The following is a 24,725-nucleotide window of genomic DNA, read 5'->3' as shown; positions in this document are numbered from 1 at the left end:
TGAACCTCTGCCATTTGGTATTCTCCCCGTCAGTGGAGATCCTAGAGGCAGATTGGGAGAGATGAGCAGGGATTAGGGAGTAATGGCCTACTACTGTTTCTTTCTTACACACTTCCACAGGTCCTCAGTGCTGCACTGTCTAGGCACACTGTCTCTCAGTCAATACTGTCAGGTAATAGACAGAAGAGGGCCAATTCCAATTTCCATGTTGCACAGGGCCCCCTATAACCTAACACACACAACTCCACAAACAAAAGTGTTGAGGCCTTTCAATGTATTTGTATTCTGATATATTATTTTTCTCTCCTAAATTTTCAAGGATTTTTGTGGTTGCTCAAGCGGTCTTAATCAAATCAGTATTTACCTCCCTCAGTCTTAAAGCTCATCAGCATCAGTTAGGGAACATTGTTCAGTGTCAATTTTAAACAACATTTCTCATTACATTACTGTGCGAATCTAAATATGTTTTCAGGGTGAAAATACACAGTGATTGGCTCCATCTCATTTTATACAGAGCCGAATAAATACTGTCTCTGCCTTTTTTATTTAATGAATTTGGCAATAATGGAAGGCAATTTGGACTATAATATTTTATGGAATATTAAAGAGAGGGGAAACAGGCACATAAACCCTCATCACATTAATACGTTTGTTCATCAATTATTCAGCTTCTCCCCTGAAACAAACCCAGATGCCATAGCAGCATGCCTCATAGGCTACAGCTTTGTTTACAATCACTGCCCCCTCTCACTATAACTATTTCCCTCTACTTTCTCTCTTTCCCCCACAGAACCGATATTAAGTATACATGTAATCTAATTCTCAGTACGTGTCTCTATGTTGATTAATTATTCAGAAATATGGCGGCTTGACATCTTCTTCTGTTTCAGTTCTACATACTGTATCCACTATCTCATTTCTTGGGGGGTTGTAGATGAAAACAAACAAACAGAGTTGTATTTACCATATGTCGTTATCATTTTACAAATAAAGCAGGCAGCTTAATAATGTAGTAATTTTGCGCTGCAGGCCAACACATAAATTTCCAAACAGACCCTGTGTGAAATAATACTAAGCTCTATGGATGAGGGTTTGTGCCTGCGTGTGTGTGTCTGTGCGTTTATGTGTGTGAGTGTGTGCATGCGTGCATGTCACAGTGTAAAATAGCCTATTTCCAAATGTATATTAAGGTGGAGTGAATTTCATACAATCCTAATCTTGTCTATAATGATGGATGTGTATGGATGCAACAGGATGGATGAACCAAAACAACATCCCCTAATAAATTAAACGCACTCTCTTCAATTTTCTCAATTATCGTTTGTTTGCTATCCTCGGGAAGAGACATACAAAATGACACAATCAAAACCAAATTCAAATCAACACGACCCATAAAATTAACTCCTGATATAGGCATTGTGTGCCTACCCTGCTTGCCTTCCCTGCTCCACCCGTCCACACAGTCGGCCCAACGTCGGATGCCAAGTATTCATTTTGCAGTATTCCCTTGATGTGTGTATGTCATAATCCTGAGCCCTGTTCCTGCAGGTGCTGCTATCTGAGTTCTTGTGTTTACCTCTGACAGTGACAAGAGCTGATTAAACTTTCAGACTTCCTCCTGCTCTGCCTGATTCTCAATATAAATTAAAAAACCAATGTAGTGGAATCCCATTAAATTAGAACAAATAGTTTGATGCGGTTCTTCAGGGGGAGAATGGCAGTGTTTAGTATGAAGGTAATTGCATGTTCAGGGACTATATTAAAGTTAGCTTTCTTTTCCTGCGAAGAGACAGAAACATTAGATAATTTGTTTTGGTACCGTGCATTTGTAGCTTGTTTTTGGTCACAGGTCCAGGAATGGCTGAAGGATTGCAATATTTACCTGGAGCTAACCCTGCAGATAGCACTACTGGGTGATCTGAAAAGTAATAGTCAATCGATCAATAATATAATAATACTTTTAGCAAAAATGTTTATTTTCAATTTAGAATCTGTAGAAACAATGAGAATAGAAGGGTTCAGAACTTTTGTGAAACATCACAATACAGTTGAAAAATATATGGCACATAGAAATCCAATATGGATGGTGTTAAGAGATAGATGGGAGGTGTTGAATGGAGTTGAAGGATGGGACTAATAACAACTAACAACAACTAATAACAACAAGATAACTAATGTAAAGCATACTGTGTCCATAATAAGTATATAGGTTATAGGTTGAGAGCTTTTGTGAGGGAGCACAGTTGGAAAGATATGGCATATAGAAGCAAACCGGATGGACATCATGAAAATGATCGGAGAGGTTGAGGAAGTTCAGGAGTAAAAACAAACAAAATAGAATTATTGTAAAATTGACTGTGTCCATAAAATGTATATAGTATGTATAAGCTGGAAGTAGAGGCCTAAGCATTGTTGTTCACTAGTTTACTCCAATTGGGGAAGGGGTGGTGGGGTTGGAAAGTAATAAAGGGAAATATATTTTTTTTAAAGGATATGTATGTGTATATATATATATGTACATTTTTGTCATTTAGCAGACGCTCTTATCCAGAGCGACTTAGTGAGTGCATACATTTTTTAAAAATATATATTATTTTTTCATACTGGTCCCCTGTGGGAAACGAACCCACAACCCTACACGGGACTATGTATGTATGTATGTATGTATGTATGTATGTGTATATGTACAGTGGGGAGAACAAGTATTTGATACACTGCTGATTTTGCAGATTTTCCTACTTACAAAGCATGTAGAGGTCTGTAATTTTTATCATAGGTACACTTCAACTGTGAGAGACGGAATCTAAAACAAAAATCCTGAAAATCACATTGTATGATTTTTAAGTCATTAATTTGCATTTTATTGCATGAAATAACTATTTGATCACCTACCAACCAGTAAGAATTCCGGCTCTCACAGACCTGTTAGTTTTTTTTAAAGAAGCCCTCCTGTTCTCCACTCATTACCTGTATTAACTGCACCTGTTTGAACTCGTTACCTGTATAAAAGACACCTGTCCACACACTCAATCAAACAGACTCCAACCTCTCCACAATGGCCAAGACCAGAGAGCTGTGTAAGGACATCAGGGATGAAATTGTAGACCTGCACAAGGCTGGGATGGGCTACAGGACAATAGGCAAGCAGCTTGGTGAGAAGGCAATAACTGTTGGCGCAATTATTAGAAAATGGAAGAAGTTCAAGATGACGGTCAATCACCCTCGGTCTGGGGCTCCATGCAAGATCTCACCTCGTGGGGCATCAATGATCATGAGGAAGGTGAGGGATCAGCCCAGAACTACACGGCAGGACCTGGTCAATGACCTGAAGAGAGCTGGGACCACAGTCTCAAAGAAAACTATTAGTAACACATTACGCCGTCATGGATTAAAATCCTGCAGCGCACGCAAGGTCCCCAAGCTCAAGCCAGCGCATCTCCAGGCCCGTTTGAAGTTTGCCAATGACCATCTGGGTGATCCAGAGGAGGAATGGGAGAAGATAATGTGGTCTGATGAGACAAAAATTGAGCTTTTTGGTCTACACTCCACTCGCCGTGTTTGGAGGAAGAAGAAGGATGAGTACAACCCCAAGAACACCATCCCAACCATGAAGCATGGAGGTGGAAACATCATTCTTTGGGGATGCTTTTCTGCAAAGGGGACAGGACGACTGCACCGTATTGAGGGGAGGATGGATGGGGCCATGTATCGCGAGATTTTGGCCAACAACCTCCTTCCCTCAGTAAGAGCATTGAAGATGGGTCATGGCTGGGTCTTCCAGCATGACAACGACCCGAAACACACAGCCAGGGCAACTAAGGAGTGGCTCCGTAAGAAGCATCTCAAGGTCCTGGAGTGGCCTAGCCAGTCTCCAGACCTGAACCCAATAGAAATTAATGGAGGGAGCTGAAAGTCTGTATTGCCCAGCGACAGCACCGAAACCTGAAGGATCTGGAGAAGGTCTGTATGGAGGAGTGGGCCAAAATCCCTGCTGCAGTGTGTACAAACCTGGTCAAGATCTACAGGAAACGTATGATCTCTGTAATTGCAAACAAAGGTTTCTGTACCAAATATTAAGTTCTGCTTTTCTGATGTATCAAATACTTATGTCATGCAATAAAATGCAAATGAATTACTTAAAAATCATACAATGTGATTTTCTGGATTTTTGTTGTAGATTCCGTCTCTCACAGTTGAAATGTACCTATGATAAAAATTACAGACCTCTACATGCTTTGTAAGTAGGAAACCTGCAAAATCGGCAGTGTGTCAAATACTTGTTCTCCCCACTGTATATATATATATATATATATTTGCGAGATAAATAAACATATGGGGGATTGGAAGTGATGCAGACAATTACATTGATGGAAGTTACAATCTATCTGCAATATTAAAGCTGATCTACCCCCCAAAAAATAAAAATAAATATCATAGTTATCTTTCTTTCACTCGCTCAACTTTTTCTCTCCCAACAACTGACAGTTTTTTCAGGCTGTGTTGTTGGGTTAAAAATTATGTTGAATAATAAACTACATTTATCAATCTGACTCCATAATCGTGTAAGTAAATGCAATAGAGCAGAAGTGTCTCTAGTGGGTCTGGAAAGATAGCTAGTCTTGAATCAACAGTCTTTTTAACTTTAATTACACTCGTCTAAGATGTGGGTTATGCAATTATTTATGTCTGGATACTAAGAGCTAATCCTTGCAATCCAAGTTCCAGCATTAATTCATTGAGACAAGTTAAGCTCATCTACATTTACATTTACGTAATTTAGCAGATGCTCTTATCCAGAGCAACTTACAAATTGGTGCATTCACCTTATAGCCAGTGGGATAACCACTTTACAATATTTTTTGTTTTAGTTCCTTTTTAAAAAAGGGTAGAAGGATAGAAGGATTACTTTATCCTATCCCAGGTATTCCTTAAAGAGGTGGGGTTTCAAGTGTCTCCGGAAGGTGGTGAGTGACTCCGCTGTCCTGGCGTCGTGAGGGAGCTTGTTCCACCATTGGGGTGCCAGAGCAGTGAACAGTTTTGACTGGGTTGAGCGGGAACTGTGCTTCCGCAGAGGTAGGGGGGCCAGCAGGCCAGAGGTGGATGAACGCAATGCCCTCGTTTGGGTGTAGGGACTGATCAGAGCCTGAAGGTACGGAGGTGCCGTTCCCCTCACAGCTCCGTAGGCAAGCACCACGGTCTTGTAGCAGATGCGAGCTTCAACTGGAAGCCAGTGGAGTGTGCGGAGGAGCAGGGTGACGTGAGAGAACTTGGGAAGGTTGAACACCAGACGGGCTGCGGCATTCTGGATGAGTTGTAGGGGTTTAATGGCACAGGCAGGGAACCCAGCCAACAGCGAGTTGCAGTAATCCAGACGGGAGATGACAAGTGCCTGGATTAGGACCTGCGCCGCTTCCTGTGTAAGGCAGGGTCGTACTCTCCGAATGTTGTAGAGCATGAACATACAGGATCGGGTCACCACCTTGATGTTAGCGGAGAACGACAGGGTGTTGTCCAGGGTCACGCCAAGGCTTTTTGCACTCTGGGAGGAGGACACAATGGAGTTGTCAACGGTGATGGCGAGATCATGGAACGGGCAGTCCTTCCCCGGGAGGAAGAGCAGCTCCGTCTTGCCGAGGTTCAGCTTGAGGTGGTGATCCGTCATCCACATTGATATGTCTGGCAGACATGCAGAGATGTGATTCGCCACCTGGTTATCAGAAGGGGGAAAGGAGAAGATTAGTTGTGTGTCGTCTGCGTAGCAATGATAGGAGAGGCCATGTGAGGATATGACAGAGCCAAGTGACTTGGTGTATAGCAAGAATAGGAGAGGGCCTAGAACTGAGCCCTGGGGGACACCAGTGGTGAGAGCACATGGTGCGGAGACAGATTCTCGCCACGCCACTTGGTAGGAGCGACCTGTCAGGTAGGACGCAATCCAGGAGTGAGCCGCGCCGGAGATGCCCAACTCGGAGAGGGTGGAGAGGAGGATCTGATGGTTCACAGTATCAAAGGCAGCAGACAGGTCTAGAAGGACAAGAGCAGAGGAGAGAGAGTTAGCTTTAGCAGTGCGGAGAGCCTCCGTGACACAGAGAAGAGCAGTCTCAGTTGAATGACCAGTCTTGAAACCTGACTGGTTTGGATCAAGAAGGTCATTCTGAGAGAGATAGCAAGAGAGTTGGCTAAAGACGGCACACTCAAGAGTTTGGGAGAGAAAAGAAAGAAGGGATACTGGTCTGTAGTTGTTGACATCAGAGGGATCAAGTGTAGGTTTTTTGAGAAGGGGTGCAACTCTTGCTCTCTTGAAGACGGTAGGGACATAGCCAGCGGTCAAGGATGAGTTGATGAGCGAGGTGAGGTAAGGGAGAAGGTCTTCGGAAATGGTCTGGAGAATAGAGGAGGGGATAGGGTCAAGCGGGCAGGTTGTTGGGCGGCCGGCCGTCACAAGTCGCAATATTTCATCTGGAGAGAGAGGGGAGAAAGAAGTCAAAGCATAGGGTAGGGCAGTGTGAGCAGGACCAGCAGTGTCATTTGACTTAACAAACGAGGATCGGATGTCGTCAACCTTCTTTTCAAAATGGTTGACAAAGTCATCCACAGAGAGGGAGGAGGGGGGAGGGGGAGGAAGATTCAGCAGGGAGGAGAAGGTGGCAAAGAGCTTCCTAGGGTTAGAGGCAGATGCTTTGAATTTAGAGTGGTAGAAAGTGGCTTTAGCAGCAGAAACAGAGGAAGAATATGTAGAGAGGAGGGAGTGAAAAGATGCCAGGTCCGCAGGGAGTCTAGTTTTCCTCCATTTCCGCTTGGCTGCCCGGAGCCCTGTTCTGTGAGCTCGCAATGAGTCGTCAAGCCACGGAGCAGGAGGGGAGGACCGAGCCGGCCGGGAGGATAGGGGACATAGAGAGTCAAAGGATGCAGAAATGGAGGAGAGGAGGGTTGAGGAGACAGAATCAGGAGATCGGAGGGAGAAGGATTGAGCAGAGGGAAGAGATGATAGGATGGAAGAGGAGAGAGTAGCGGGAGAGAGAGAGCGAAGGTTGCGACGGCGCATTACCATCTGAGTAGAGGCAGAGTGAGTAGTGAAAAGGATACAAAGTAGTGGTCGGAGACATGGAGGGGAGTTGCAGTGAGATTAGTAGAAGAACAGCATCTAGTAAAGATGAGGTCAAGCGTATTGCCTGCCTTTTGAGTAGGGGGGGGACTGTGAGAGGGTGAGGTCAAAAGAGGAGAGGAGTGGAAAGAAGGAGGCAGAGAGAAATGAGTCAAAGGTAGACGTAGGGAGGTTAAAGTCACCCAGAACTGTGAGGGGTGAGCCATCCTCAGGAAAGGAACTTGTCAAGCTCATTGATGAACTCTCCAGGGGAACCTGGAGGGCGATAAATGATAAGGATGTTAAGCTTGAATGGGCTAGTGACTGTGACAGCATGGAATTCAAATGAGGAGATAGACAGATGGGTCAGGGGAAAAAGAGAGAATGTCAACTTGGGATAGATGATGATTCCTGTGCCACCACCCCGCTGACCGGATGCTCTCGGGGTATGCGAGAACACATGGTCAGACGAGGAGAGAGCAGTAGGAGTAACAGTGTTTCAGTGGTAATCCATGTTTCCGTCAGCGCCAAGAAGTCGAGGGACTGGAGGGTAGCATAGGCTGAGATGAACTCCGCCTTGTTGGCCGCAGAATGGCAGTTCCAGAGGCTGCCGGAGACCTGGAACTCCACGTGGGTCGTGCATGCAGGGACCACCAGGTTAGAGAGGCAGCAGCCACGTGGTGTGAGGCGTTTGTATGGCCTGTGCAGAGAGGAGAGAACAGGGATAGACAGACGCATAGTTGACAGGCTACAGAAAATGGCTACAATAATGCAAAGGAGATCGGAATGAAATGAACTAAACATCTGGGAAAGCGAGAGAGCGGGGCATCCCTCACTTACGTTTCACTGAAACACCCAAACATAACTCTCCCAACTTCCACCTCAGAAACTATAATTGTTGTAAACTACAGCGGTTCAATGTTTTCTAGGAATAGACTAACTTAGTTTATTCAGCTAGCTAACTTGGTACAGTATTCTTCTGTGAAAACCGTCCAGGGCACCGAATCCTATGACGCCATAGCCAACTAGCATGCCAGGCTCCAATAACACGGTTTAGCACCAATACTCGGCCACAACAAACAATCAGTGTGTCAACACACCAAGCAGATAATTAGTGTCCGTGTCTAACGTTGTGGGTTAGTCCCGACAGCTTGAGCGAGTCCGTCGTCAACTTATTCAGCCAGTTACTTAGCTAGAATAGTTAGCATACTAGCTAGCCATTGCTTTCTGCCAACGAAAAAAAACCTCTTCCCACGGCACGAACACACAGAGAGAGCCAAGCTAACGTTAACTAGTCACCCATGTCCCGAATTCCCTTGAACGACTCTGGTTACCAGTATGTAAAAACAAAACACAAATGTAGGTTATAACTTACCCCTAGCAGCTACTGTTAGCTAGCCAAGTGCAAAGCAAGCCACTGAATCGACTCAGCCAGTTCGCGTCTGTTCGCTAGGTCGTTCCAGCTATTGTTTAGTAGCTATCCAGGTAGCAACAAGCTAGCTACATTTTGAGTACAGTAGCTACTTACTACCTAACGTTAACGCTTCAGACAATGAGGTTAGAATAACAGCTGAATGGTAGGCAGCTAGCTGGCGTAATTACAGGTACTCTTAAGCGTGAAACAACTATCCACAGTTGCTAATAGTTACCAGTAGCTACCCGCTAGCTAGTCTAGGTAGTGGGTTAGCTAGCCTAGCTAGACTTGTGCTTCACCGGGCTCAGTCGAATACAATACTTACAATACTTACATACAATAACCTACGATAACTACAATAACCTACGATGACTACCTACAATACCTAACTACAATCTAAATACATCGTTTAAGCTTTACCCGACACCATATAAGCCATATAAGCTTATATAAGCCATATAAGCCAAGCTTACCTCCCGCCAGAGAGAGACACAACCAGTACAGGCACAACCAGCTCAGAGATGTAAAGTTAGAACCCAAGCATATGCTGTGTAGTGTAAAGAACTCAACAATTTAGGATTTACCGATAGGCCTACTAAATGATGAAAGTATAGTCAATCAAATAGTTACTCTATAAACAAGGAATGCATTTACTGAAATCAACTAATGGATTTATTAGTCACAATTAATGAACACTTAAACAATAACAGTGTACATGGCATACATTACTAAATAAGACAGAGTAAATGATTATCACCAATAAGACTTGCAGCATGTGGTTACAGTGCCTTCAGTTAAGAATAATTTCAAAGAGATAAAGTATGTGTGTATGTACACACTGGAGCTTGCAGAAAAGGTCTCGATGAACCAAAGGATACTCAGACCTTTTCTCCATGGAAAAACGGTAACTCACCCCCCAACCTAAATTAGCATTACTTTGCACTCTGCTGGCAAGAACAAAAAACAGGACATCACACCCGGGTTCTAATCTAATCAACACAATAAGGGACAGTTCGGGGGGCTGGTTCTAGTGGCAGTGTTATTAAAGGAAAATGCCCCCCCCCCCCCCCCCCCCCACCCCCCATCTCCCAACATTGCAAATATTTTCATATGACCCTCCCCCTGTACTGTATAAACATTTGCACACCCTCTCCCTCGTAACATTCACTCAAAAACAATGATTACCACCACAAATAACAATAACTGTAGCAACCCTGTGTTTATCAACGTGGATATCGACTTGACCACTTCAGCATGGTTTTGTGGCACAGTTGATGCCACGCAGGGCTACGGTCCAGATGGTTGAGGGTTTGCCAACCACCACGGACAAGCTCACTCTCCCTGCCTGTCTCATTACACTACGATCAGATCTGATTGCACACAATGATCAGCTAGGGGGAAATAAAAAAATTTAAATGTTGATGTATACTTATAATTATATTCAGTATATGCAACAATTTTCACCAACAGGATTAACATTGAATGCAAACTATTACGGACTACAAAGGGAAGCCCAGCCGCGAGCTGCCCAGTGACACAAGCCTACCAGACGAGCTAAATTACTTCTATGCGCACTTCGAGGCAAGCAACACTGAAACATGCATGGGAGAACCAGCTGTTCCGGACGACTGTGTGATCACGCTCTACGTAGCCGATGTGAGTAAGACCTTTAAACAGGTCAACATTCACAAGGCTGCAGGGCCAGACGGATTACCAGGATGTGTACTGGTAAGGGTCTTCACTGACATTTTCAACCTGTCCCCTGACCGAGTCTGTAATACCTACATGTTTCAAGCAGACCACCAAAGTCCCTGTTGCCAAGAACGCCAAGGTAACCTGCCTAAATGACTACCGACCCGTAGCATTCACCTCTGTAGCCATGAAGTGCTTTGAAAGGCTAGTCATGGCTCTCATAAACACCACCATCCCAGAAACCCTAGACCCACTCCAATTCGCATACCGCCCCAACAGATCCACAGATGACGCAATCTCTACTGCACTCCACACTGCCCTTTCCCACCAGGACAAAAGGAACACCTACGTGAGAATGATGTTTATTGACTACAGCTCAGTGTTCAACACCATAGTGTCCTAAAAGCTCATCACTAAGCTAAGGACCCTGGTACTAAACACTTCCCTCTGCAACTGGATCCTGGACATCCTGACGGGCTGCCCCCTGGTGGTAAGGGTAGGCAACAACACATCTGCCACGTTGATCCTCAACACTGGGGCCCCTCAGCGTTGTATGCTTGGTCCCCTCCTGTACTCCCTGTTCACCCACGACTGTGTGGCCAAGCACGACTCTAAAACCATCATTAAGTTTGCCGACGACAACGATGAGACAGCCTATAGGGAGGAGGTCAGAGACATGGCCGTGTGGTGCCAGGACAACAACCTCTCCCTCAACGTGATTGTGGACTACAGGAAAAGGAGGGCAGAGAAACGCCCCCATTCACATCGACGGGGCTGTAGTGGAGCAGGTCAAGAGCTTCAAGTTCCTTGGCATTCACATCACCACAAACTATCATGGTCCAAAAACGCCAAGACAGTCGTGAAGAGGTCACGACAACAGTTATTCCCCCTCAGGAGACTGAAAAGAATTAGCATGAGTTCTCATATCCTCAAAAACATATACAGCTGCACCATCGAGAGCATCTTAACTGGTTGCATCCCCGCATGGTATAGAAACTGCTCAGCATCCGACCACAAGGCACTGCAGAGGGTAGTGGGGCCAAGCTTCCTGGGGCCAAACTGGGGCCAAGCTTCCTGCCATCCAGGACCTCTATACCAGGCGATGTCAAAGGATGGCCCTTCAAATTGTCAAAGACTCCAGCCACCCTAGTCATAGACTGTTCTCTCTGCTACCGCACTGCAAGCGGTACCGGAGCGCGAAGTCTAGGTCCAAAAGGCTCCTTAACAGCTTCTACTCCCAAGCCATAAGACTGCTGAACAATTAATGAAATGGTTACCATTTGCATTGCCCCCCCATTTTTTGCCTTGAAATACATCCACAGGTACACCTCCAATTGACTCAAATGATGTCAATTAGCCTATCAGAAGCTTCTAAAGTCAGGACATTTTTTCAAGCTGTTTAAAGGCACAGTCAACTTAGTGTATGTAAACTTCTGACCCACTGGAATTGTGATACAGTGAATTATAAGTGAAATAATCTGTCTGTAAACAATTGTTGGAAAAATGACTTGTGTCATGCACAAAGTAGATGTCCTAACTGACTTGCCAAAACTATAGTTTGTTAACAAGACATTTGTGGAGTGGTTGAAAAACAGGTTATAATGACTCCAACCTAAGTGAATGTAAACTTCCGACTTCAACTGTATCTAATTGAACTCAAAGGGTTTTATTTAATGGAGGCTTCTCTAATGTCAAACATGTAAAGTGTGGTGTACCGCAGGGCAGCTCTCTAGGCCCCCTACTATTTTCTATTTTTACCAATGACCTGCCGCTGGCATTAAACAAAGCATGTGTGTCCATGTATGCTGATGATTCAACCATATTCGCATCAGCAACCACAGCTAATGAAGTCACTGAAACCCTTAACAAAGAGTATGTTTTGGAATGGGTGGCCAGCAATAAATTGGTCCTGAACATCTCTAAAACTAAAGAGTATTGTATTTGGTAGAAATCATTCCCCAAGTTCTAGACCTCAGCTGAATCTGGTAATGAATGGTGTGGCTGTTGAACAAGTTGAGGAGAATAAATTACTTGGCGTTAGATTGTAAACCGTCATGGTCAAAGCATATACATTAATTGGTTGTAAAGATGGGGTGAGGTCTGTCCGTATTAAAGAGATGCTCTGCTTTTTTGACACCACATTCCAAAAAACAAGTCCTTCAGGCTCTAGTTTGGTCTTATCTTGATTATTGTCCAATCGTGTGGTCGAGTGCTGCAAGGAAAGACCTATTTAAGCATCAGCTGGCCCAGAACTGAGCAGCACGTCTTGCTCTTCATTGTAATCAGAGGGCTGATATAAATACTATGCATAGCAGTCTGTCTTGGTTAAGAGTTAAGGCGAGACTGACTGCATCACTTCTTGTTTTTATAAGAAACATTAATGTGCTGAAAATCCCAAATTGTTTACACAGCTCTGACACACACACTTACCCAACCAGATATGCCACCAGGGTTTTTTTCACAGTCCCCAAATCCAGAACAAATTCAAGAAAGCGTACAGTATTATATAGAGCCATTATTGCATGGAACTCCATTCCATCTCATATTGCTCAAATGAAAAGCAAACCTGGTTTCAAAAAACAGATAAAGCAACACTTCACGGCACAACGCCTCTCCCCTATTTGACCTAGATAGTTTGTGTGATATGTAGGCTACGTGTGCCTTTTTTAATTACATTTTTTATTAATGTAGTTCTGTCCTTGAGCTGTTCTTGTCTATTAATGTTCTGTATTTTGTCATGTTTCATGATTTTTGTGGACCCCAGGAACAGTAGCTGCTGCTTTTACAACAGCTAATGAGGATCCTAATAAAATACCAAAATAGTAAAACATTTAATGTAATTCATATCAAACTATTATTTTTAAATGATTATTTTTGACAAATTGAATGATGTGCTTCACCATTGTATTAGTTAGTGTTCGGTTAAATCGCGGTGAATCGAATCATGGGAATCAAAACCATCATTTGTCAATCGCAATCAGTAAAAGGAAAAAATGCTGCTCAAGCAGTAAAATCAAATCACTCAATCAATCAGTCAGTCAGTCAGTCAGTCAATCAAATCAATCAATCAATCAAAAGTATTTATAAAGCACTTTTTACATCAGCAGTTGTCACAAAGTGCTTATACAGAAACTGTTCATAAAACCCCAGAGAGCAAGCAATGCACATGTAGAAGCACAGCTAGGAAAAAAACTCCCTAGAAAGGCAGGAACCTAGTGAGAGAGATAGGGTCAAAACAGCAGGTCCGGGACAAGGTAGCATGACCAGTGAACAGGTCAGGGTTCCATTACCACAGGCAGAACAGCAGAAACTGGTTCAGCAGCACGACCAGGTGGACTGGGGATGGGGACAGCCAAGAGTCGTCAAGCCAGGTAGTCTTAAGGCATGGTCCTAGGGCTCAGGTCCTCCGGGAGGGGCGAGAGACAGAGAGAGAGAGATGGGAGAATTAGAGGGAGCATACCTAAGATCACACAGGACGCCAGAGAAGACAGGATAAATACACCAGATATGATAGACTGACTCTAGCCCACACATAGACTATTGCAGCATAGATACTGGAGACTGAGACGGTGGGGTCGGGGGACACTGTGAGCTCGTCCAAATGTACCCCCGGACAGGGCCAACCAGGCAGGAAATAACCCAGCCCACTTTGCAAATGCACAGCCCCCACACCATCAAAGGGATATCAACAGACCACTAACTCACTACCCTGAGACAAGGCTGAGTATGGCCCATAAAGATCTCCCCCTCAGCACGAGCTCGAGGACAGGAAGAATGAGTCAGAGGGGAGCCGGCCGGGTGGTTTGTCACTGAGATGAGTCTTCAGTAAAGACTTAAAGGATGAAACAGTCTGCGTCTCTCACATGGATGAGCTCTATAGGAGAAAGCCCTGCCTTCAACTGTTTTCTTAGAAATTCTAGAAACAATAAGGCCTGAGTCTTCTGACCGTAGCATACGTGTAGGTATGTATGGCAGGACCAAATCGGTGCGATACAACTGAAGTCGGAAGTTTACATACACTTAGGTTGGAGTCATTAAAACTTGTTTTTCAACCACTCCACACATTTCTTGTTAACAAACTATAGTTTTGGCAAGTCGGTTAGGACATCTACTTTGTGCATGACACAAGTAATTTTTCCAACAATTGTTTACAGACAGATTATTTCACTTATAATTCACTGTATCACAATTCCAGTGGGTCAGAAGTTTACATGCACTAAGTTGACTGTGCCTTTCAACAGCTTGGAAAATTCCAGAAAATGATGTCCTGACTTTAGAAGCTTCTGATAGGCTAATTGACATCATTTGAATCAATTGGATGTGTACCTGTGGATGTATTTCAAGGCCTACCTTCAAACTCAGTGCCTCTTTGCTTGACATCATGGGAAAATCAAAAGAAATCTGCCAAGACCTCAGAAAACAAATTGTGGACCTCCACAAGTCTGGTTCATCCTTGGGAGCAATTTCCAAACACCTGAAGGTACCACATTCATCTGTACAAACAATAGTACGCAAGTATAAACACCATGGGACCACGCAGCCGTCATACCGCTCAGGAAGGAGACGTACTTTGGTGCGAAAAGTGCAAATCAATCCCAGAACAACAGCAAAGGACCTTGTGAAGATGCTGGAGGAAACAGGTAGAAAAGTATCTTTATCCACAGTAAAACGAGTCATATATCGACATAACCTGAAAGGCCGCTCAGCAAGGAAGAAGCCACTGCTCCAAAACCGCCATAAAAAAGCCAGACTACGGTTTGCAACTGCACATGGGGACAAAGATCGTACTTTTTGGAGAAATGTCCTCTGGTCTGATGAAACAAAAAAATAACTGTTTAGCTATAATGACCATCGTTATGTTTGGAGGAAAAAGGGGTAGGTTTGCAAGCCGAAGAACACCATCCCAACCGTGAAGCACGGGGGTGGCAGCATCATGCTGTTGGGGTGCTTTGCTGCAGGAGGGACTGGTGCACTTCACAAAATAGATGGCATCATGAGGAAGGAAAATTATGTGGATATATTGAAGCAACATCTCAAGACATCAGTCAGGAAGTTAAAGCTTGGTCGCAAATGGGTCTTCCAAATGGACAATGACCCCAAGCATACTTCCAAAGTTGTGGCAAAATGGCTTAAGGACAACAAAGTCAAGGTATTGACCTCAATCCTATACAACATTTCTGGGCAGAACTGAAAAAGCGTGTGCGAGCAAGGAGGCCTACAAACCTGACTCAGTTACACCAGCTCTATCAGGAGGAATGGGCCAAAATTCACCCAATTTATTGTGGGAAGCTTGTGGAAGGCTACTCGAAATGTTTGACCCAAGTTAAACAATTTAAAGGTAATGCTACCAAATACTAATTGAGTGTATGTAAACTTCTGACCCACTGGGAATGTGATGAAAGAAATAAAAGCTTAAATATATCATTCTCTCTACTATTATTCTGACATTTCACATTCTTAAAATAATGTGGTGATCCTAACTGACCTAAGACAGGGAATTTTTACTAGGATTAAATGTCAGGAATTGTGAAAAACTGAGTTTAAATGTATTTGGCTAAGGTGTATGTAAACTTCCGACTTTAATGTAATTTCCTCTAGGCTCAGGTTAAAGAAAGACAGAAAGGAGTGGTTATAGAGTCAGCTGCCATCTTCAGTAGCTTTCCATCTAAGTTGTCAATGCCAGGATGTTTGTCATTATTGATCGTTAACAATATTTTTTCCACCTCTCCCACACTAACTTACTTACAAAATTCAAACTTGCAATGCTTTTCATTCATTATTTGTTTTTTTATGCATGAATACGATGGCTCACTGTTCGTTGTTGGCATTTCCTGCCTAAGTTTGCCCACTCTGCCAATTAAGTAATCATTAAAATAATTGGCAACATCAAATTGTTTTGTGATGAAGAAGCCATTATTCGATAAATGATGTAGTTGAATTTGTCTTTCTGTCCATAATTTCATTTAACCTCTACGGGATCTTTGTCCCTTATATGAGACGGTTGTTGCTCAATATGCAATATGTGATGAGAATGGTGTTGTAAACAGCAGCCAACTTTCCAGGACATAGACTAGTTTTATATGGGCAGAAAGCTTACATTCTTGTTAATCTAACTGCTGTGTCCAATTTACAGTAGCTATTACAGCTAAAAAATAACATGCTATTGTTTGAGGATAGTGCACAACAACAAAACACTTTAATCACAGCAACTGGTTTGGTATATTCCCCTCTGAAGATAAATAATGTACTTACATTCAGTAATCTTGCTCTGATTTGTCATCCTGAGGTTCCCAGAGATAGAATGTAGTGTAGTTTTGTTCGAAAAATCAATTTTTATATTCAAACGTAGGAACTGGGTTCTACAGTTTGACCTCTGACTCCACACCCACCCCGCCCGGCCATCTAGATGTGTGAAGGTTAGTGTATTTTCTGTAGGGAAGCTAATGATCCATCATTTATGACATTCCTGGGAGTGTGCAACTTACATTTTGTATTACCGTAGCATTTTTGTATTTTCTCTATAGTTATGTACTTGAAAACCAATTCGGCACATTTGGGAAAACTCCTGGCAAACTTAATGCAAAATAATGTGTAGTGATGTAATTCTTCACTGGATCAGTCTGAAACTTTGCACACACACTGCTGCCATCTGATGGACAACATCTAAATTACATCTAGAATCCCACATCACTGTCTGGCCTTTCTCTTGCATTTCAAAGATGATGCAACAAAAAACTAAATACAAAACGCATATTTTTTTCTTTGTTTTATCTTTTACCTGATCTAATGTGTTATATTCTTCTACATTAACTTCACATTTCCACAAACTTCAAAGTGTTTCCTTTCAAATGATATCAAGAATATGCATATCCTTGTTTCAGATCCTGAGGTACAGGCAGTTAGATTTGGGTATGTCATTTTAGGCGAAAATTGAAAAAAATGGTCTGATCCTTAATCCAAAGTTTTATTTCCATCATTCTTTATATCATTGATCTCGGCTTCATAATACAGTTTCTTCTTCTTTTTGTTGAGTTTAGTCACATAATTTCTCAATTTGCCGTAAGTCAGCCAGTCAGATGTGCAGCCAGACTTATTAGCCACTCCTTTTGCCCCATCTCTTTCAACCATACAGTTTTTCAATTCCTCATCAATCCATGGAGCCTTAACAGTTCTATCGGTCAGTTTCTTGACAGGTGCATGTTTCTCAATAATAAATTCATCTAGTGCAGCGTCTGGATGCTCCTTATTAATCACATCAGACCAACAAATATTTTTAACATCATCCACATAAGAGACACTATTTTAGGCCCAGCTTTTGGAACTTTGCCTTTCCTGGATATAGCCTCAATATTGTGATCACTGCATCCAATGGGTACGGATACAGCTTTAGAACAAAGTCCTACAGTATTAGTAAAAATGTGATCGATAGATGTGGATGATCTTGTTCCTGTAGTGTTTGTAAACACCCTGGTAGGTTGATGAATAACCTGAACCAGATTACAGGCACTGGTTACAGTGAGAAGCTTCCTCTTGAGCGGACAGCTTGATGAAAATCAGTCAATATTCAGGTCCCCAAGAAAGTAGACCTCTCTGTTTACATCACATACACTATCAAGCATTTCACGCATATTATTTAGATACTGACTGTTAGCACTTGGTGGCCTATAGCAACACCCCAAAAGAAAAGGCTTTAGATGTGCCAAGTGAACCTGCGACCACAGCACTTCAGTAACACTTGACATAAGATCTTCTCTAAGCATTACAGGGATATGGCTCTGAATATATACCGGAACACCTCCCCCATAAGCATTTCTGTCTCTTCTATAGATGCTATATCCTTTTATTGCTACTTCTGTATCATCAATTAATTATCTAAGTGAGTCTGAGAAATTGCTAATATATGAATGTTATCTGATGTTAATAAGTTATTGATTTCATTAAACTTATTTCTAAGGCAATATATATTAATATGGGTTATTTTCAGCCCTTTCCTGTGTAGCTTATCAGAGATAGACATAATATGGAATAGAGCAAACAAAGCAAGAGAATAGAATAGAAAATATACATTCAGCAGTCCATTAATCAATTGGGGTGTGTGTGTGTGTGTGTGTGTGTGTGTTTGTGTGTGTGTGTGTGTGTGTGCTGCAGGGTTGAAGCTACGAACCCATAGGCTTGGCTCTCTCATCCCTTCCAGGCTTCTGGGAGGGAAGGTGGACAATGAGCCTGTCATAGCGGATGTAAGCAATGTCCCCACGTGCTCTGGCAGCTTTCATGGCTGGGATAAGTTCTTTCCTCTTCTGGCGCACAGCTTCAGAATAGTCCTTGTTGAGGAAGATATACCTTCCTCTCAAGTTCTTGGCTCTTTCCAGAACAGCTACCTTGTCCTTGAACCTCAGGAACTTGACCACTATCGGCCTGGGCCTGTCACCAGGGCCGGTGGTGGGTTTTCCAGTCCTGTGGGTGCGCTCCACCTCAATCTTCCGGTGGTCCATCTTCAATTTCTCAGAAATCATTTCCCTCACTTTGTCCTCAGACTCCGTCCAGGTCTCATGTGGAGATTCTGTAATTCCTTCCACAACCATATTGTTCCACCTTGATTATCCCTCGAGATAGCCTGATTTATCCGTCATTGTTATTAAGGATTCACACACAGAACTGATGTCATCTCTCAATGACTTACAGATTGCTGTCATCTTGCAGTTCTCCTGTTTCACCTCATCGAGCTGACCCTGGGAGAACTGCAAACTGTTCTTCAGGTCCTGGACCTCTCTGGTCAGGTCGTCCATTATTTTATTAGTTGAATTGACCAGTGTTTGGACAAAACACTTGAAGCTATTTTCTTGTTGTTGTAACAACTGCTTGTAGAATTATTTTTGTTCGTTTAAAAGATCCTTCACCTGTGATAGAGAGACACCACTGTCCTCAACGGTACTCCCGCCGGCTTTGGTCTTTGGTCTTTGTCATGGTAGCTAGCAATGTAGGCTACGCTGTTACTCCTCGCAGTTCCAGACAGGGCAGGTCACATGGAAGATTGAACACAACAAACAGCAGGGATCTAGACAACCACAAATCCGGGACAAACCGCAGTCCCAGCCACAATGGATAACCATGTCGTGGGCTGCGTTCAAGCCCTCAAGAAACCCTGCTAGCTTGATAGGCAGCTAGCTAGCAGCTAGGCTAGCTGCTACGCCAAATAGCTCCTCAGACCCGGCCTTGGTCGGCAGGATCACTGGACAGAGAGTAGCAGTCCCAGCAACTGATGCCAAATGCGTTGCGGGATCCAAACTAAAAAGTTAGCTAGCTATTAAGAAACTTTCCTATACACTTTAAAACAACAAACCAAGCTTTCCCTCGTTCCGCATTCAACAGAAAGTGTTCAACAGGAAGTGACGTGAGCAGACAATGTATAGAGGGGTATCTATTATACAGTAAATTCCATTTGCATGGACTAAACAAGATCAATAGGGGAGCTTTTAAAGCAGAGTGTCTCATGTCTTCACTGTTCTTTCATGCGCAATGACGCACCTGGCCTCTCCGCTGCCTATCAGCTATTCCTCTATGTTCTTGTGGATTTATATATAAAATTGGTGCAGATTTTAATTATTTTATGCGTGGTATGATTGCTAGTTAACCTATTGCAGATCTGGACAAACAATCCACCTAACACTATTGTCACTATGTATAGAGGGCAGGACAGAGTTGACTGTATAGTAAGCGGCATAAGGGAAGTACCAAAACACCTTGATAGGGGAGGTGCATGCAAGCAGATGAGGAAATGTGGCCATATGGAAGAAATTATATTGTAAAACCTGCAAAATGGGGAACGTAAACCACCGGAAAAATGTACTTCCCTCCCCTCTGCCCGATAAAAAAATCACACAACCCTCCCCAAAGCAAAAAAAAAAGTTTGACAACCCTCACTTATTTTGGACCAGCCCCCCCACCCCAGTAAATTTTATACTGCCCCTAATAGAAGCGTACAATCTGGGCTGTTCCCACTTTGACATGACCGCAATCCGGCGACCAGCTTAGTACAAAAAACTTTGTAAAAAGAAATCCATAAAACGTACAGTATAATAAGACATATCAAAATGTGCAGCTCTTTATGAAATCTTGAAACAATCCAAACATGACAATTTTTTTAGTCAATTCAAGTCTTCACACCTCCGACAGCGTCGGTAATCTCCAAGGCTCCATGGGAACGTCCCGCTCCGGAGAATGCCACGGCGTAGGTGTGCTTCATTCCTGTGATATGCAAACATTCGGCCATCTATCTGGACAATTAATCATCACGTTGGGCCTTGGTGCCGGCTAGTCGCAGACACATCTTCATCACTGGCCTTCATCATAGTTCACATTTGTTCACTCGCTCTTATTTTTCCACTACAACTGCTTCTAACTGAGCACAAATGAAATGCGGTGACACACGCATCAGGACTGTGTGTAATCTATGAGTCAGGCTATGAGATGGAAATGAGCGGGCTCCCTCTCTCTCTCTCTCTCTCTCTTTCTGTCTCTTTCTCTTTCTGTCTCTGTATCTATTTCTCACTCTCTCTTTTTATCTTCGGGGAAGATTCCCACTGTGGACTTTAGAGGGGTCAAACCTTTATCAGAATAGACATGTCAGAAAGCCTTTCACCACAATTAGCATAATCATCATAACACTACAACTCACACATACTGATCATCAGTTTACAATACAGTTCCCACTGTGCATGATCTACTGATATGAATGTTTGGTAATAGGGGGTCCCTACTCTTGGTAGAGATTTTCGCTGCGTCCCAAATAGGGGGTCCAGGTTAAATGATTAATCACCAGTTGAGTCATTATGGAGATGTCAGTTGGACCTATGGCTGGCTGTAATGTGTCATGTTGTAGTTGTCGTGGGCCTGACTAACGGCCTCTGTGACAGGTGAGGTGCTGACAGATGATCATGTGTCTCTAAGGAGGTTCTGTGTGATGTGCAGTCAGGGACTGCATCATCCTCTTGATTAAGACCAGCGGTGGCAGAGTCATACACACACAAACATCTGTCCCTCATAATCATTATCACCACCCCCACCCTCCCACAAACACACACACACACACACCCATCATAACCGCACACCCATCGTATACACCCATCACACACACACACATATGTGCGCGCAAACACACACGCACACACACACACCACTGCTTTGATATAATCAAACTCACACAATTAAGTATCCATGTCACATGGAGCTCTCAGCCATGAGATTGGCTCACACAAACCTCAGGCTCAATGCGGTTGTTCAATACATATTGGCTGCAACCTGGGGTATCATTAAATACAGGACTCAATGACAATGATGGAACTATAGAGTCAGGGGGGACATATAAAATACTGTTTCAACATGAGGACTAAAAGACACGACGAGAGACACAGGGAGGGAGGGCGGGAGGGAGGGAGGGAGGGAGGGAGATGACAGTGAGAGAGAGAATGAAAGGGTCTGGAGGGAGATGACAGAGGGAAGGAGTAAAACAATCTTAAGGGAAAACATTGGAGGGTAAAAGGAAAAAAGAAACAAGGGGACTGACAGACAGACAGACAGACAGGGATAATAGTAGAGACAGTCTGTCTGGTCTTGATAGTCTGCCAGTGTTGGTCAATCTTTCCTATACAGCATCGGCCCATGGTAGCAGTATGGCAGAGAGACATTACTGGGCTGTTTCAGTTAATCACTATTTTGGTGCTTCAGCTCCGTCTCTATTTTTTTTACTCAGGATGAATCTAATTAGACAATATTTCATCAGCCATTTCATTTCCAACTTACTTTTAATCATCCTGGCAGCAAATGACACTGTTATCACAATGAAATAAATCACAGACGGGGACTGGAGCAGAGAGGATGATCCTTAAGAGTTCAAAAACCAGAGAAACTGTGTTCTGTTGGACTAGTTCTGGGTTATTAACGACTGGATTATCATCACCAATTAACAGCTCCCCCAGTCAGCAGGGAATACAGTGTAACACACAGACAGAATAACATTTGATTGTGTATCGGAATGTTGGCTCCCTTTGGATGAAGAATGAATCCCTGTGTCAGCTAGTTGCAGGGCCGCTGGAAAATGTGTGGCATTAAAAAGAGAGGCAAAGCTCAAGGTGCGCACTCCACTTTCCTCCGGTATTTATTTAGCAAGCGTGATAACACATCACTCCCGACAGACACAAGCAGAAACTTACATAAATAAAGGATTTGCGCCCCCTCAAGCTCATGCGGTGGATGAGATCTTGTGTCTTATCTGTTGTCCTGTGTGAATTTCAGTATGCTCCCTCTAATTCTCTCTCTCTCCCTCCCTTCCCTCTCGGAGGACCTGAGCCCTAGGACCATGCCTCAGGACTACCTGACCTGATGACTCCTGGCTGTTCACAGTCCACCTGGTCATGCTGCTGCTCCAGTTTCAACTTTTCTGCCTGCGGCTATGGAACCCTGACCTGTTCACCGGACGTGCTACCTTGTCCCGGACCTGCTGTTTTCGACTCTCTCTCTCTCTACCGCACCTGCTGTCTCGACCTCTGAATGATTAGCTATAAAAAGCCAACTGACATTTACTCCTGAGGTATTGACCTGTTGCACCCTCTACAACCACTGTGATTATTATTTGACCCTACTGGTCATCTATGAACGCTTGAACATCTTGAAGAACAATCTGGCCTTAATGGCCATGTACTCTTTTAATCTCCACCCGGCACCTGGTTCCTCTCTAAGTTTCTTCCTAGGTTCCTGCCTTTCTAGGGAGTATTTCCTAGCCACCGTGCTTCTACATCTGCATTGCTTGCTGTTTGGGGTTTTAGGCTGGGTTTCTGTATAGCACTTTGTGACATCTGCTGATGTTTAAAGGGCTTTATAAATTAATTTGATTGATTGATGAAGCAGCCTATACACCTAAACATTAGCGATCTGATATGCTGTATTGCATGGAAACTAGACTATTTTTCAGTCTGATCAACTGTAGGCTACTAACAACAGTAACTGCGTAGTCCAGCCTACTATGCGCCCTGTCCCTCTGGCCAGGGTAAACGAAGTGGTAACATTGTGTATTTATAGCCCATTTATTTGTGAAAAAATGTGAATGGGATCAAATTTTGTTTTTATTCAAACTTGGGCTGCCCTTATAATAAAAAAAAAAAAGGCTTCTGGCAAACAGTTGTGGCAAACCTTGGGCCAATTTGCCGCAAATTTGCGGAAAGCTCATATTTTCACATTCAAATTAGTTTTGTGGTAAACTGTTGCAGTAAATTTGTGGCAACTTGTAAACTTCTGGCAAACAATTCTGGGAAACTTGTGGCTAACATTCTGTTTGCTGCAAACTCAGTATGAATATGCAAATTAGATCAGGTTTTTGGTTACTGTGTGTTAACATTGTAATGTTGTATCTACATAAACTAAATCACATATCTTTAAATGAACTTACTTCAGAGAAAAAAACGAAATATACTAAATGTAGTAGATATACTAAACAACATGTATTCAATGTCTTTAATAGATACAAATAAATCCAATGCAACTTGAAATAGATCAGCATGGTAATGAAGAAAATAGCAAAGACTCAATATTTACCAAATAAATTGTTTAATCTTTTTATGTAGCTACAACATTTACATGAGAAAAATGTGAACACTGAGGATGTTGACCTTATGATGTTTAAAGGGACAACTACAGAATTATTTACATGAGACAAATGATAACTGAGCAATATGTTTCAACCAATGGAAGTTTAAAAGATAATTAACAACATTTCGATAATTAAAACATCAAAAGCTAAATCAACTATATCCTTTTTGAGTGAACTTTGGAGATGGCAGCCTTGTGGAAGTCCTTCGTCCAAAGCTTGTTGAATGCATGCACTGAAACAATCAGAAAACACAAAACAAAAACAAAATTAAGATATTGAAAACATTGGGTTAATTCAACCCAGCAGGTTTGGGTTGTGCTTCTAACCCAGCGCCTTGGGTTGAGCGCTTGACCCAACTGCTGGGTAAATTAGAATATATAGCTGGGTTAAAACAACCCAGTGTGTTGGGTTGTGACATAAACCCAGCAAATTGGGTTGGGGGATTGAACCAGCATTTTTATGAAATCCTTGGGTTATTTTCAGTGTCATCCTAATTTCAAGTTTGCTTGCATATTTTTGCCTTCTCTACCATCCCACACCCTCCCTTTCCTACACTCACAAATTAAGATACAATGTTGAATTTCAAATAATTAATTTGTATTGCCTGCATTTCAGAACATACATCACAGCACGTCAGAGAATTGTCCACAATGTACAAGAATATATTTAAAAAATGAACTAGCTCATTGAAACAAAGCCCTATTGTCTAAATATGTGTTACTTCACAAGATAAGATTTCATAAGATAGGGTTGATTATTAAAATGTATTTATATTATTTCATGAACCACACAGTCCAAACATCAGACTAAAGCCTCAGCTGAACTTGATGTGCACAAAAGCATGCGTGCGTGCATGTGACACTGTCTGTCTTAAGTGGTATTAACACAGATCT

This window comes from Coregonus lavaretus (genome assembly GCF_964263955.1).
Source record: "Coregonus lavaretus genome assembly, chromosome: 24".
Lineage (NCBI taxonomy): Eukaryota > Metazoa > Chordata > Actinopteri > Salmoniformes > Salmonidae > Coregonus > Coregonus lavaretus.
The sequence above is the reverse complement of the archived record's forward strand: the minus strand, read 5'-3'. Positions refer to the sequence as shown.